This window comes from Lolium perenne, chromosome 5 (genome assembly GCF_019359855.2).
Source record: "Lolium perenne isolate Kyuss_39 chromosome 5, Kyuss_2.0, whole genome shotgun sequence".
Classification (NCBI taxonomy): domain Eukaryota; kingdom Viridiplantae; phylum Streptophyta; class Magnoliopsida; order Poales; family Poaceae; genus Lolium; species Lolium perenne.
The window spans coordinates 11522100-11536852 of record NC_067248.2 but is presented as its reverse complement, the minus strand read 5'-3'; the positions used below and the strand labels follow the sequence as shown (position 1 = coordinate 11536852).

The window sequence follows — 14753 nt, the reverse complement described above, 5'->3', positions numbered from 1 at the left end:
TCCCATGAGCAGAATGGCGCAATGGAGTCGGGGATCTCGTCATCGGCTTCAGATCTGGCCTATGGTGAATCTGGCGGATCTTGCCGGCCAAACCCTGATCTGGTGCCATCAATGTGATGGCGCTAACGGTGAGGCTTGCTTTGGTCGGTGCTTCAGATCTGGCCAATGGGGAAGTCAAGCTGCTAAATTTCACAAGCTCGGGGCATACGACGGCGTCATCCGTCTTGCCCGTGCACATCTTGGCCTTTCAGCGGCCCTTCTCAGAGCCAATATGCCGTTGCTGAGGCCCTTCTTCTCCTTCGTCCTGGCGACTACCGGCGACACCGTCCCAAGTGGTGCGTCCCCGGCGACGGAGTTGCTGGAAAGGATGCGGAGCAGAGATCTGATGTGCGGTCGAGAAGGACTCGATTGATTTTCTTCTATATGTTTTGGGGTCCTTTTTGTAAAGTTGCAGGTTCTATTAGTTATTGTCTAGTACTTTTGGTCCTCTATGTAATTTTTTGGACTAGTTTCCATTGGCACTGATAAACTTGAATTTTGACAAGTTCACAGGGAAAAAATTCCTTTGCACATATGGCCTATCATGTATAAACATTCTTGAGATTTAAACTATATGTAATGTGCCATGCATTAACCCTAAACCATATATATGTAACTAACCCTAGCTGATCAAACCCTACTTAATTAAAACAAATAACCCTAAACGATACGCATGCACTTTATGCGCAAAGGCGCGGGTGCCTCTAATAATGTGTGTGCGCACTCGATCGATGATCCCTAAACCTTATACAACCCTGAAACCCTAATCCCTAATCCCTAAACCCTAAACACCCTAAACACAAAACCCTATACCCTAAACCCTAACCCTAACCGTAAACCCTAATTAAACCCTATATATAGGCCAACGACACTTAATTGTGCATCAAGCAGGCCAGGGGTGCCTCGCGGTCCTCTAATTAAATTAAATGTGCCATGCATTAACCCTAAACCATATATATGTAACTAACCATAGCTAATCAACCCTACTTAATGAAAACACATAACCCTAAAGTATACTAGCTATAACCCGATCTAATAAAAACATGCTCTATATATAGCAGCTAGCTAGCAAACCTTAGATTAACACCAATTAATATATACATGGCCTATATCGATCATGTTGTATAACATATCCCTGAGATTCATTAATTAATTATATAATATCGTGATAAATTAATTAACTCTAATTTTGACAAGTTCTCTCGAATGAAAACACATTTGATTAAGTTGCCTCATAATATATATATAATTAGTGTGCATGCATGGCCTACCATGCATTCGTGCATATATTTTAATGTATATTTGAACATATTCTTGGGGATTTCAATCTCTCTCTCTCGATCATCTATATATCGTTGGTGGCCAAAAAACACACATATATATGCATGCAATTTATGCGTAAAGGCGCGGGTGCCTCTAATAATGTGTGTGCGCACTCGATCGATGATCCCTAAACCTTAAACAACCCTAAAACCTTAAATCTCTAATCCGTAATCCCTAAACCTAAACACCCTAAACACTAAACCCTAAACCCTAGACCCTAAACCCTAACCCTAACCCTAACCCTAACCCTAAACCCTAGCTAACCCTAAACCCTAATTAAACCCTATGTATAGGCCAACGACACTTAATTGTGCATCGAGCAGGCCACGGGTGCCTCGCGGTCCTCTAATTAAATTAAATTAAATGTGCCATGCATTAACCCTAAACCATATATATGTAACTAACCCTAGCTAATCAACCCTACTTAATTAAAACACATAACCCTAAACTATACTAGCTAGCTATAACCCGATCTAATAAAAACATGCTCTATATATAGCAGCTAGCTAGCAAACCGTAGATTAACACCAATTAAAATATACATGGCCTATATCGATCATGTTGTATAACATATCCCTGAGATTCATTAATTAATTATATAATTATCGTGATAAATTAATTAACTTGAATTTTGACAAGTTCTCTCGAATGAAAACACATTTGATTAAGTTGCCTCATAATATATATATAATTAGTGTGCATGCATGGCCTACAATGCATTCGTGCATATATTTTAATGTATATTTGAACATATTCTTGGGGATTTCAATCTCTCTCTCGATCATCTATATATCGTTGGTGGCCCAAAAAACACACATATATACGCATGCACTTTATGCGTAAAGGTGCGGGTGCCTCGATCTAATAATGTGTGTGCGCACTCGATCGATGATCCCTAAACCTTAAACAACCCTAAAACCCTAAATCCCTAATCCCTAATCCCTAAACCCTAAACACCCTAAACACTAAACCCTAGACCCTAGACCCTAAACCCTAACCCTAACCCTAACCATCTGCCCTAGCTAACCCTAAACCCTAATTAAACCCTATGTATAGGCCAACGACACTTAATTGTGCATCGAGCAGCCCAGGGGTGCCTCGCGGTCCTCTAATTAAATTAATTAAATGCGCCATGCATTAACCCTAAACCATATATATGTAACTAACCCTAGCTAATCAACCCTACTTAATTAAAACACATAACCCTAAACTATACTAGATATAACCCGATCTAATAAAAACATGCTCTATATATAGCAGCTAGCTAGCAAACCGTAGATTAACACCAATTAAAATATACATGGCCTATATCGATCATGTTGTATAACATATCCCTGAGATTCATTAATTAATTATATAATTATCGTGATCAATTAATTAACTTGAATTTTGACAAGTTCTCTCGAATGAAAACACATTTGGTTAAGTTGCCTCATAATATATATATATATATATAATTAGTGTGCATGCATGGCCTACAATGCATTCGTGCATATATTTTAATGTATATTTGAACATATATATTCTTGGGGATTTCAATCTCGATCTCTCTCTCTCTCGATCATCTATATATCGTTGGTGGCCCAAAAAACACACATATATACGCATGCACTTTATGCGTAAAGGCGCGCGCGGGTGCCTCTAATAATGTGTGTGCGCACTCGATCGATGATCCCTAAACCTTAAACAACCCCTAAAACCTTAAATCCCTAATCCCTAATAATCCCTAATCCCTAAACCCTAAACACCCTAAACACTAAACCCTAAACCCTAAACCCTAAACCCTAACCCTAACCCTAACCCTAACCCTAACCCTAACCCTAACCCTAACCCTAAACCCTAGCTAACCCTAAACCCTAAACCCTAGACCCTAAACCCTAGACCCTAAACCCTAACCCTAACCCTAACCCTAACCCTAACCCTAAACCCTAGCTAACCCTAAAACCCTAATTAAACCCTATGTATAGGCCAACGACACTTAATTGTACGTGCATCGAGCAGGCCAGGGGGTGCCTCGCGGTCCTCTAATTAAATTAAATGTGCCATGCATTAACCCTAAACCATATATATGTAACTAACCCTAGCTAGCTAATCAACCCTACTTAATTAAAACACATAACCCTAAACTATACTAGCTAGCTATAACCCGATCTAATAAAAACATGCTCTATATGTAGCAGCTAGCTAGCAAACCGTAGATTAACACCAATTAAAATATACATGGCCTATATCGATCATGTTGTATAACATATCCCTGAGATTCATTAATTAATTATATAATTATCGTGATAATATAATTAACTAGAATTTTGACAAGTTCTCTCGAATGAAAACACATTTGATTAAGTTGCCTCATAATATATATATAATTAGTGTGCATGCATGGCCTACAATGCATTCGTGCATATATTTTAATGTATATTTGAACATATTCTTGGGGATTTCAATCTCTCTCTCGATCATCTATATATCGTTGGTGGCCCAAAAAACACACATATATACGCATGCACTTTATGCGTAAAGGCGCGGGTGCCTCGATCTAATAATGTGTGTGCACTCGATCGATGATCCCTAAACCTTAAACAACCCTAAAACCCTAAATCCCTAATCCCTAATCCCTAAACCCTAAACACCCTAAACACTAAACCCTAGACCCTAGACCCTAAACCCTAACCCTAACCCTAACCATCTGCCCTAGCTAACCCTAAACCCTAATTAAACCCTATGTATAGGCCAACGACACTTAATTGTGCATCGAGCAGCCCAGGGGTGCCTCGCGGTCCTCTAATTAAATTAATTAAATGCGCCATGCATTAACCCTAAACCATATATATGTAACTAACCCTAGCTAATCAACCCTACTTAATTAAAACACATAACCCTAAACTATACTAGATATAACCCGATCTAATAAAAACATGCTCTATATATAGCAGCTAGCTAGCAAACCGTAGATTAACACCAATTAAAATATACATGGCCTATATCGATCATGTTGTATAACATATCCCTGAGATTCATTAATTAATTATATAATTATCGTGATAAATTAATTAACTTGAATTTTGACAAGTTCTCTCGAATGAAAACACATTTGGTTAAGTTGCCTCATAATATATATATATATAATTAGTGTGCATGCATGGCCTACAATGCATTCGTGCATATATTTTAATGTATATTTGAACATATATATTCTTGGGGATTTCAATCTCGATCTCTCTCTCTCTCGATCATCTATATATCGTTGGTGGCCCAAAAAACACACATATATACGCATGCACTTTATGCGTAAAGGCGCGCGCGGGTGCCTCTAATAATGTGTGTGCGCACTCGATCGATGATCCCTAAACCTTAAACAACCCCTAAAACCTTAAATCCCTAATCCCTAATAATCCCTAATCCCTAAACCCTAAACACCCTAAACACTAAACCCTAAACCCTAAACCCTAAACCCTAACCCTAACCCTAACCCTAACCCTAACCCTAACCCTAACCCTAACCCTAACCCTAAACCCTAGCTAACCCTAAACCCTAAACCCTAGACCCTAAACCCTAAACCCTAGACCCTAAACCCTAACCCTAACCCTAACCCTAACCCTAACCCTAAACCCTAGCTAACCCTAAAACCCTAATTAAACCCTATGTATAGGCCAACGACACTTAATTGTACGTGCATCGAGCAGGCCAGGGGGTGCCTCGCGGTCCTCTAATTAAATTAAATGTGCCATGCATTAACCCTAAACCATATATATGTAACTAACCCTAGCTAGCTAATCAACCCTACTTAATTAAAACACATAACCCTAAACTATACTAGCTAGCTATAACCCGATCTAATAAAAACATGCTCTATATGTAGCAGCTAGCTAGCAAACCGTAGATTAACACCAATTAAAATATACATGGCCTATATCGATCATGTTGTATAACATATCCCTGAGATTCATTAATTAATTATATAATTATCGTGATAATATAATTAACTAGAATTTTGACAAGTTCTCTCGAATGAAAACACATTTGATTAAGTTGCCTCATAATATATATATAATTAGTGTGCATGCATGGCCTACAATGCATTCGTGCATATATTTTAATGTATATTTGAACATATTCTTGGGGATTTCAATCTCTCTCTCGATCATCTATATATCGTTGGTGGCCCAAAAAACACACATATATACGCATGCACTTTATGCGTAAAGGCGCGGGTGCCTCGATCTAATAATGTGTGTGCGCACTCGATCTATGATCCCTAAACCTTAAATAACCCTAAAACCCTAAATCCCTAATCCCTAATCCCTAAACCCTAAACACCCTAAACACTAAACCCTAGACCCTAGACCCTAAACCCTAACCCTAACCCTAACCCTAACCATCTGCCCTAGCTAACCCTAAACCCTAATTAAACCCTATGTATAGGCCAACGACACTTAATTGTGCATCGAGCAGCCCAGGGGTGCCTCGCGGTCCTCTAATTAAATTAATTAAATGCGCCATGCATTAACCCTAAACCATATATATGTAACTAACCCTAGCTAATCAACCCTACTTAATTAAAACACATAACCCTAAACTATACTAGATATAACCCGATCTAATAAAAACATGCTCTATATATAGCAGCTAGCTAGCAAACCGTAGATTAACACCAATTAAAATATACATGGCCTATATCGATCATGTTGTATAACATATCCCTGAGATTCATTAATTAATTATATAATTATCGTGATAAATTAATTAACTTGAATTTTGACAAGTTCTCTCGAATGAAAACACATTTGATTAAGTTGCCTCATAATATATATATATAATTAGTGTGCATGCATGGCCTACAATGCATTCGTGCATATATTTTAATGTATATTTGAACATATATATTCTTGGGGATTTCAATCTCGATCTCTCTCTCTCGATCATCTATATATCGTTGGTGGCCCAAAAAACACACATATATACGCATGCACTTTATGCGTAAAGGCGCGCGCGGGTGCCTCTAATAATGTGTGTGCGCACTCGATCGATGATCCCTAAACCTTAAACAACCCCTAAAACCTTAAATCCCTAATCCCTAATAATCCCTAATCCCTAAACCCTAAACACCCTAAACACTAAACCCTAAACCCTAAACCCTAACCCTAACCCTAACCCTAACCCTAACCCTAACCCTAAACCCTAGCTAACCCTAAACCCTAAACCCTAGACCCTAAACCCTAGACCCTAGACCCTAAACCCTAACCCTAACCCTAACCCTAACCCTAAACCCTAGCTAACCCTAAAACCCTAATTAAACCCTATGTATAGGCCAACGACACTTAATTGTACGTGCATCGAGCGAGCCGGGGGTGCCTCGCGGTCCTCTAATTAAATTAAATGTGCCATGCATTAACCCTAAACCATATATATGTAACTAACCCTAGCTAGCTAATCAACCCTACTTAATTAAAACACATAACCCTAAACTATACTAGCTAGCTATAACCTGATCTAATAAAAACATGCTCTATATGTAGCAGCTAGCTAGCAAACCGTAGATTAACACCAATTAAAATATACATGGCCTATATCGATCATGTTGTATAACATATCCCTGAGATTCATTAATTAATTATATAATTATCGTGATAAATTAATTAACTTGAATTTTGACAAGTTCTCTCGAATGAAAACACATTTGATTAAGTTGCCTCATAATATATATATAATTAGTGTGCATGCATGGTCTACAATGCATTCGTGCATATACTTTAATGTATATTTGAACATATATATTCTTGGGGATTTCAGTCTCGATCTCTCTCTCTCGATCATCTATATATCGTTGGTGGCCCAAAAAACACACATATATACGCATGCACTTTATGCGTAAAGGCGCGGGTGCCTCTAATAATGTGTGTGCGCACTCGATCGATGATCCCTAAACCTTAAACAACCCCTAAAACCTTAAATCCCTAATCCCTAATAATCCCTAATCCCTAAATCCTAAACACCCTAAACACTAAACCCTAAACCCTAGACCCTAAACCCTAACCCTAACCCTAACCCTAAACCCTAGATAACCCTAAACCCTAAACCCTAGACCCTAAACCACCCTAGACCCTAAACCCTAACCCTAACCCTAACCCTAACCCTAACCCTAAACCCTAGCTAACCCTAAACCCTAATTAAACCCTATGTATAGGCCAACGACACTTAATTGTGCATCGAGCAGGCCAGGGGGTGCCTCGTGGTCCTCTAATTAAATTAAATGTGCCATGCATTAACCCTAAACCATATATATGTAACTAACCCTAGCTAATCAACCCTACTTAATTAAAACACATAACCCTAAACTGTACTAGCTAGCTATAACCCGATCTAATAAAAACATGCTCTATATATAGCAGCTAGCTAGCAAACCGTAGATTAACACCAATTAAAATAAACATGACCTATATCAATTTTAATATATATTTGAACATATTCTAGGGGATTTCAATCTCTCTCTCTCGATCATCTATATATCGTTGTTGGTGGCAAAAAACACACACGTACATATATACGCATGCACTTTATGCGCAAAGGCGCGGGGTGCCTCTAATAATGTGTGTGCGCACTCGATCGATGATCCCTAAACCTTAAACAACCCTAAAACTCCCCTAAACCCTAAACACCCTAAACACTAAACCCTAGACCCTAAACACCCTAAACACTAAACCCTAAACCCTAGACCCTAAACACCGTAAACACTAAACCCTAAACCCTAAACCCTAAACACCCTAAACACTAATTAAACCCTAAACCCTAGACCCTAAACACCCTAAACTAAACCCTAGACCCTAGCTAAACACCCTAAACACTAAACCCTAAACCCTAAACCCTAGCTAACCCTAAACCCTAATTAAACCCTATATATAGGCCAACGACACTTAATTGTGCTTCAAGCAGGCCAGGGGTGCCTAGCTCGCGGTCCTCTAGTTAAATTAAATGTGCCATGCATTAATCCTAAACCATATATATAACTAATCCCTAGCTAATCAAACCCTAGTTCATTAAAACACATAACCCTAAACTATACTAGCTAGCTAGCTATAACCCGATCTAATAAAAACATGCTCGATCTATATATAGCAGCTAGCTAGCAAATTAAACGGTAGATTAACACCAATTAATATATACGACATGGCCTATATCGATCATATGTTGTATAACATCTCCCTGAGATTCATTAATTAATTATATAATTATCGATGATAAATTAATTAACTTGAATTTTGACAAGTTCTCTCGAATGAAAACACATTTGATTAAGTTTCCTCATAATATATATATAATTAGTGTGCATGCATGGCCTACCATGCATGCATTCGTGCATATATTTTAATATACTAGCAAAAGTGCCCGTGCTTTGCCACGGGTATAAAAAGAAAAGTGAGAAATAATTACCACTCAAAAACTTCACAAAGCAAAATATTATTGAAAGTAGTCGACCTAGCCATTCTTAAAGAAAAAATAAATTCTCAAATATGCTCGACCCTCCTGGATCACACATGATTTACAATCGTTCTTGTCAAGTTATAGGTTAAACATAGTCTTTAATTTAAATATATTTTTATTAAATCATTTGAATAAGCCAGCTGTTACAGTCGAGAACCCATAAATTACACTTGCATATTCACATTAAATGTAGTATGTGCTATACGCTTGGAACGTACATTTGACCTATCACCGAATTACTTAGATTGGTTATTCTACTATCCCATGTCAGAGTTCTACCCGAGACATTTATTGGAACATATGACATGCATGATACATGAAACATGGAGGGAAAAAACTGGAGATTAGGTGAGAGTGCTTCCTGTATTGTTTTACCATCTCCAATCTCCAAAGCATGTGTTGCTACATGGTAGTCGCCAGCTCTTCTCTCGGTTATGCTGAGGAGACTCGGCGTACGTTGTCCGGCGGACGCCGCGCGGCACTTGCATGATGAGGACGATCCGTTGTTGAGCAGGCTGATCTGCAACCTTGTGCTTGCTTCTTGACCTGCAAGCTGCAGCGCACCAATCCCGCTTGTGCCCAGAAATCTTAGGAGGTGATCAGCCTGCCTGAGAACGACAAAGCAGCCGCCACCATGGCCGCAATTTGCAGAGTCTAAAAATTACTTGACAAGAGATACACTAACAAGTCAGAGGTAAAATATGTATCAACACGGGTGTCAGATCCATCTCAACTTTCCCTTTATATATAAAGCCAGGCCTATGGTTTTATGTTTTAAAAACATGCGATTAGCATGTTTGATATAGTGAATTCATTTTAATTATCCATAGGTTGCCATTAGCAAAGAGTGCACACATGCTTCAAATTTGGCTTAATTATAGGAAATATGATTTACTGAAATTTTGGGTGAAACCGAATAATTGTTTTTGGTGCAATTTGAACTCTAGAAAAATAATATTCGAACTAAAAATTCTATCATCTGAAAAGCTAAACTAACATTCTTTCGGGTGCAATTAGGAATTTAGAAAATAAATATTCCAACTTCAAATTCTCAATCAAAGGTAATTTGTTAGCGCATTTCTCTTAATATTTTTTTATCTGATGAAACACAAATCCTCCTTAACGTGTACTGAATTCTATAAAACACCATATATAGTACAGTAGCAGTTTTATTCAGTGAACGCAGCAGCTGCAAAATTGATTGTTGATCCTATAAAAATTTACTTTCCCACCGAAGCAATCAGCAGCAAAGCATCTCTTCTTTCTGTCATTTTATCACAACCGAAGCAATCAGCAGAAACGAATCAGCAATATATATACAACGCAAACCAAGACCAAACTTCAGTTAACAGCATCAGTTAAATTCAGTATAGAAGCAAAATCCATCGACCCGGGCCACTTCATTTTTCTTCCTCTGACCGCGACTTCCCCCCGCGTCTCCCTCGCCGGCTGCTGGCCCCTTGCTCGGGCACCTCCAGGAGCTCGCCCGGCGGCAGTCCGGCACCTGTCGGGCCACCTCCCAGACGCTCGCTAGCACCACCTTGCCCGCTTCTTTCTCGCCTGGGCTACCTCCCCCTGTTCCCTCCTCGTCTCCCTTGATAGCTAGCGCCACCTCCCCGCTTCTTCCTCGCATCCCTTGATCGCCAGCGCCACCTCGCCCGCTTCTTCATTGCCGCCCCAACCAGCAGGCCATCAGCAGCAGCAGCAGAACGCCGCCCCCCACCCACCAGGAGCACAGTGCCAGCCAGGGGAGAAGGCCGGCGCGTCACGCCGTCACCTCCCCCTTGATCATGCTCATCCAGTGCGTCGCCGTCCCAGGGGCACCTCCAGGTTCCTAGCAGCAGCAGATCCACAAGGCATGGTTATTCCTGACCTGAATTTCAGTCCAACTGAAGATCATAATTCAGCAATCAGAAAATTCAGATAAAGTAGCAATAGAAAATTCAGAAACAGAGGATGTTTCTCGGTCATTTTGACACTATGGAGTAGCTTCAGTGGAGTATAAAATATCAAATTGCAGTAGCTTCAGTGGAATATAAAATGTCAAATTGGAGTAGCTAAATGGACTGCTGTACTCAAATTGGAGTAGCACAAACCTGAACTCGCACAATAGCCTTATACATGAGCAAGGCGTCCCTATCAGCATAGCAGAACTCCTTTGCGGCTGTTTTGGATGGTAAACAAGCATCCTACACAGATTATTAACAGCAGAAACGTATGTACTCCAAGATTGTTCTTCAGTGGCGCAATCTACATAGTCGCCGGTGCGTCCTAGAATATCAACTGGCCAAGTATAAAGCAATTTAGCATTCAGGTAAAGTAAGATCATTCATAACAATAACCATCTTTATGAGGGTACTGTGATGTTGCGAGGTGCGGAGCGGAGGATGCGGATACGCACCTTCAACTTCTGGAAGGGGGCACGGAAGGAGGCCCAGAGGATGATCACCAGCTGGCCGGTGTAGACCCCCAGCAAGGAGGCCTCGAGGATGAGCAGCTCGATGCTCCTCGCGACGTCCAGCTCCGAGCTCGAGCCCTTTCTCTTCCTGGAGCGTACGTAGTGCATCACAGAGATTGGAGCACCACACGAGAAGATCCGGCCGCGCCGCCCTAGATCAGGCCGCCAGAGAGGGAAAAATCCCATCTTGAACCGGAGGAGGAAGAGGGCTAAGCGAGCGACGCCGCATCCCAGAATAGGGAGACGTCTCCCGCGGAGGATGGACGGGCGGCGTTACAACCGGGTCGGCGCGCACGGCGACCCCCACGCCACGAATTGAGCGGGGAAGGCAGCCCCTCCTTCTCCTTCTCGATCGGTGCCGGCCGGAGAATCACGGAGTTTCGATCTCGGAAGGAGATCGGATAAGCAAGCAAAAACTGCAGGCTAATAAGTAACTTTTGTAGGGGCCAAACTGCAAAAAAACCACGAAATTGCAAAACGATCACGACGTACCACGGTCGCATCCCAATTTAATAGTAAAGATATTTGAACATATTCTTGGGGATTTCAATCTCTCTCTCTCTCGATCATCTATATATCGTTGTTGGCCAAAAAACACACACATATACACATGCACTTTATGCGCAAAGGCGCGTGTGCCTCTAATAATGTGTGTGTGCGCACTCGATCGATGATCCATAAACCTTAAACCCTAATTAAATAAACCCTAATCCCTAATCCCTAAACCCCTAAACACCATAAACATTAAACCCTAGACCCTAGACCCTAAACCCTAACCTCCTAACCCTAAACCCTAAACCCTAATTAAACCCTATATATAGGCCAATGACACTTAATTGTGCATCAAGCAGGCCAGGGGTGCCTTAGCTCGCGGTCCTCTAATTAAATTAAATGTGCCATGCATATATATATATATGTGTTTAATTTGGGGATTTCTATCGCTCTCTCGTATGTAGATCTCTCTCTACCTCTCTCTCTCTGTCTCTCTCTCTCTCTCGTTAATTGGTGGCCAACAACACACACATGCACTTTGTGCGCAAAGGCATGCGCCTCTAATAATGTGTGCGCAGTCGATCAATCTAGTTTTGATTAATCATAGCACACAAATAAAGAAGTTGTATTTGAATCCACACAACCTAATCTAAAACACATAACCCCTAACATGGCCTAATTAATTAACCCCTTCTCTCTACCTAATTAGTGAAAATTGCACAAAATCAAAAGGGGTCCCTCACTAATTGTGCATATCTGCTAGATTGTGATAAACTTTTGCCCCATATATATTTGGTGGATGGGTGCATCTTGGCATGTAAAACAATTAGTGTTTGCAAATGGCGTTGTCAAAATTTATGTACAAATGATTTCTTTCCATCCAAAGTGCATAAAATGGGAGTTTTAATGAAGAAAGTACAAATAAAACAGCTCAACATGCTTCCACACCCCGATTTCCACACGAAGTAGAGCATATTTAAAGGATAATTCCAGAGTTTTACTATTTTTCAAGCAACTTTGCTAATTTTCCCCCACTCACATGACTTTATGTCGATTTAACAAAAATATGGCGAATTTAAACTACATGGGCGGGATAGTTTGAATTGTGCGCGCGGCAAAGGGAACCGCCTATTCCTCAACCTTGTGCACGGCAAATTACACACGCAACTCCATTAAACGCCACCTACCGACCTTAATTATCACCCCGGCGGCCCGGCCGCATGACCCCCCACCCACCCCTACACAACTTATCCCCGTCCGTGCGAAGAGCTTACCCTCCCCGTCCCGTCTGTGCGAAGAAGAAGCTTCCTCCCCGTCGTTCTTCTCGAGACGCACCGGCGGTCAAGTTGATCCACGGTAGGGCTGCTATCTCTAGCTCAATCATGTATCGGGCAAGACGGCCTAACGATTTATATTTTCTTGATGCTGCTAAAAAAATTCGTCAGTATGCTCGAACTAATTGGCACTTTATAGTTTTCCGCTCGATTTGTCATCGATCAATTTGTTCATTTGCGTGGGCATATAGAGTCAGTTCTGCACTCGATCCGTTAATTTGCTGAAATGCCATGGCAGAGTTTTGTACACGATCTGTTTGTTAAAATGTCGATGGACATTTTTTGTTTTGTACTCGACATGATTGCTGAAATGCATAATCATGTTGTATAGTTTTGTACTCGATGGATATACATTTCCTACTTCGCCTTAAATTAATCACCAACCACTGTATCTCATAATTAAACAGATGGACAGAACTTGGATACTGCATGGACACTTATGTTCCCCTTCATATATAAATGGTGTTCAACCCTTTATGGGGTTTATTAGAGCTCGTGAAGGTCACAACCTGGACGTGTATTGCCCGCGCTGCACATGTATGAATGGTGAGAAGAGGCCTCACCCTGTAGTGGCAGATCATTTACACATTTTTGGGATGGACCGCACATATGTTAGGTGGGTTTAGCATGGTGAACCATATAATGATCCTTTAGCAGGAGAAGCAGATCTTGCTCACACTGTATGTGTGCTGGCATATGTAGTTAATTATTTATATTGATGCTGCCGCTGTTTCAATCAATAGTTTGCCCGACTAAGAATGTGTTGCGGTCAAAACCCACCGGCGAGCAGCGACGGGCAACACAGTAGAGCCGGGAACAACTTAGGGCTGCGGCTGGCCCTGGTCCCTCCGAGCGACGGCCCGCAAAGCCTCTGGTACACACGTCCGATGCTGGTGCAAGGGCGTGCCACCTGACCTATACCTGGTCAGGAAGGTGATGGAGATGCCTCGCTTAGTTTCCTGCATGGCATACACGTAAACATTAAATACGAGCCTCGATCGGCTCTCAGGTTATCCTGTGAATCGGCTCAAGGAGCCGATCCACCCATGATTCGTACGAGGTGCACGAATATATGGTGGTCCTGCTTGATCAAGATAAAGCTAAAGCGATCTACGACGATTTAGGGTTTTCACCGCATAATCGGATCATCCTACTCACGATTGGGCCTCGCGGCCACGCACGGTGATCGTAAGCCGATCCTAGACAAGGCCTAAAAACCAACACAAGGTTGATCCCCGGAACATCCTGTCTAGGACTAGCAAACGACACCCTACGTGCCGCTGGATCCTCCAACCCTTTGTAAGGCCTAACTATTGCAGATATTAAACTAATCCTTGAAGAACAAGGAGCAACCGTAACGGATCGGATCTACTAAATAATGATCAAGCGGGGTGCCGCCCCTACACCTAAGATAGGTGTAAGGGCGGCCAGATATGCAAGGGTTGCACTACGATAGCATATAACACGAAGAACAATGCTAACCCTAACATATCTAAGATAACTACGTTGCTCGCCATCAAAAAGGCTTCAGTACGAGCAACGCATGAACAACGTAATAAGCTTGTGCTGCCTAGATCGCAAGATGCGATCTAGGCAGCATGATGCTTACCGGTAGAAACCCTCGA

General features: G+C 41.2%; 1 long non-coding RNA gene across 1 annotated transcript; it reads right to left on the bottom strand.

Moving 5' to 3' along the window:
• Positions 1-10140: 10140 nt before the first annotated feature.
• On the bottom strand, positions 10141-11735 carry LOC127298971 (uncharacterized). The gene is made up of 3 exons (XR_007850231.2): positions 11246-11735; positions 10941-11127; positions 10141-10678 (listed from the first exon to the last, which is right to left on the bottom strand). It is a non-coding gene; the product is annotated as an uncharacterized lncRNA (long non-coding RNA).
• Positions 11736-14753: the final 3018 nt, after the last annotated feature.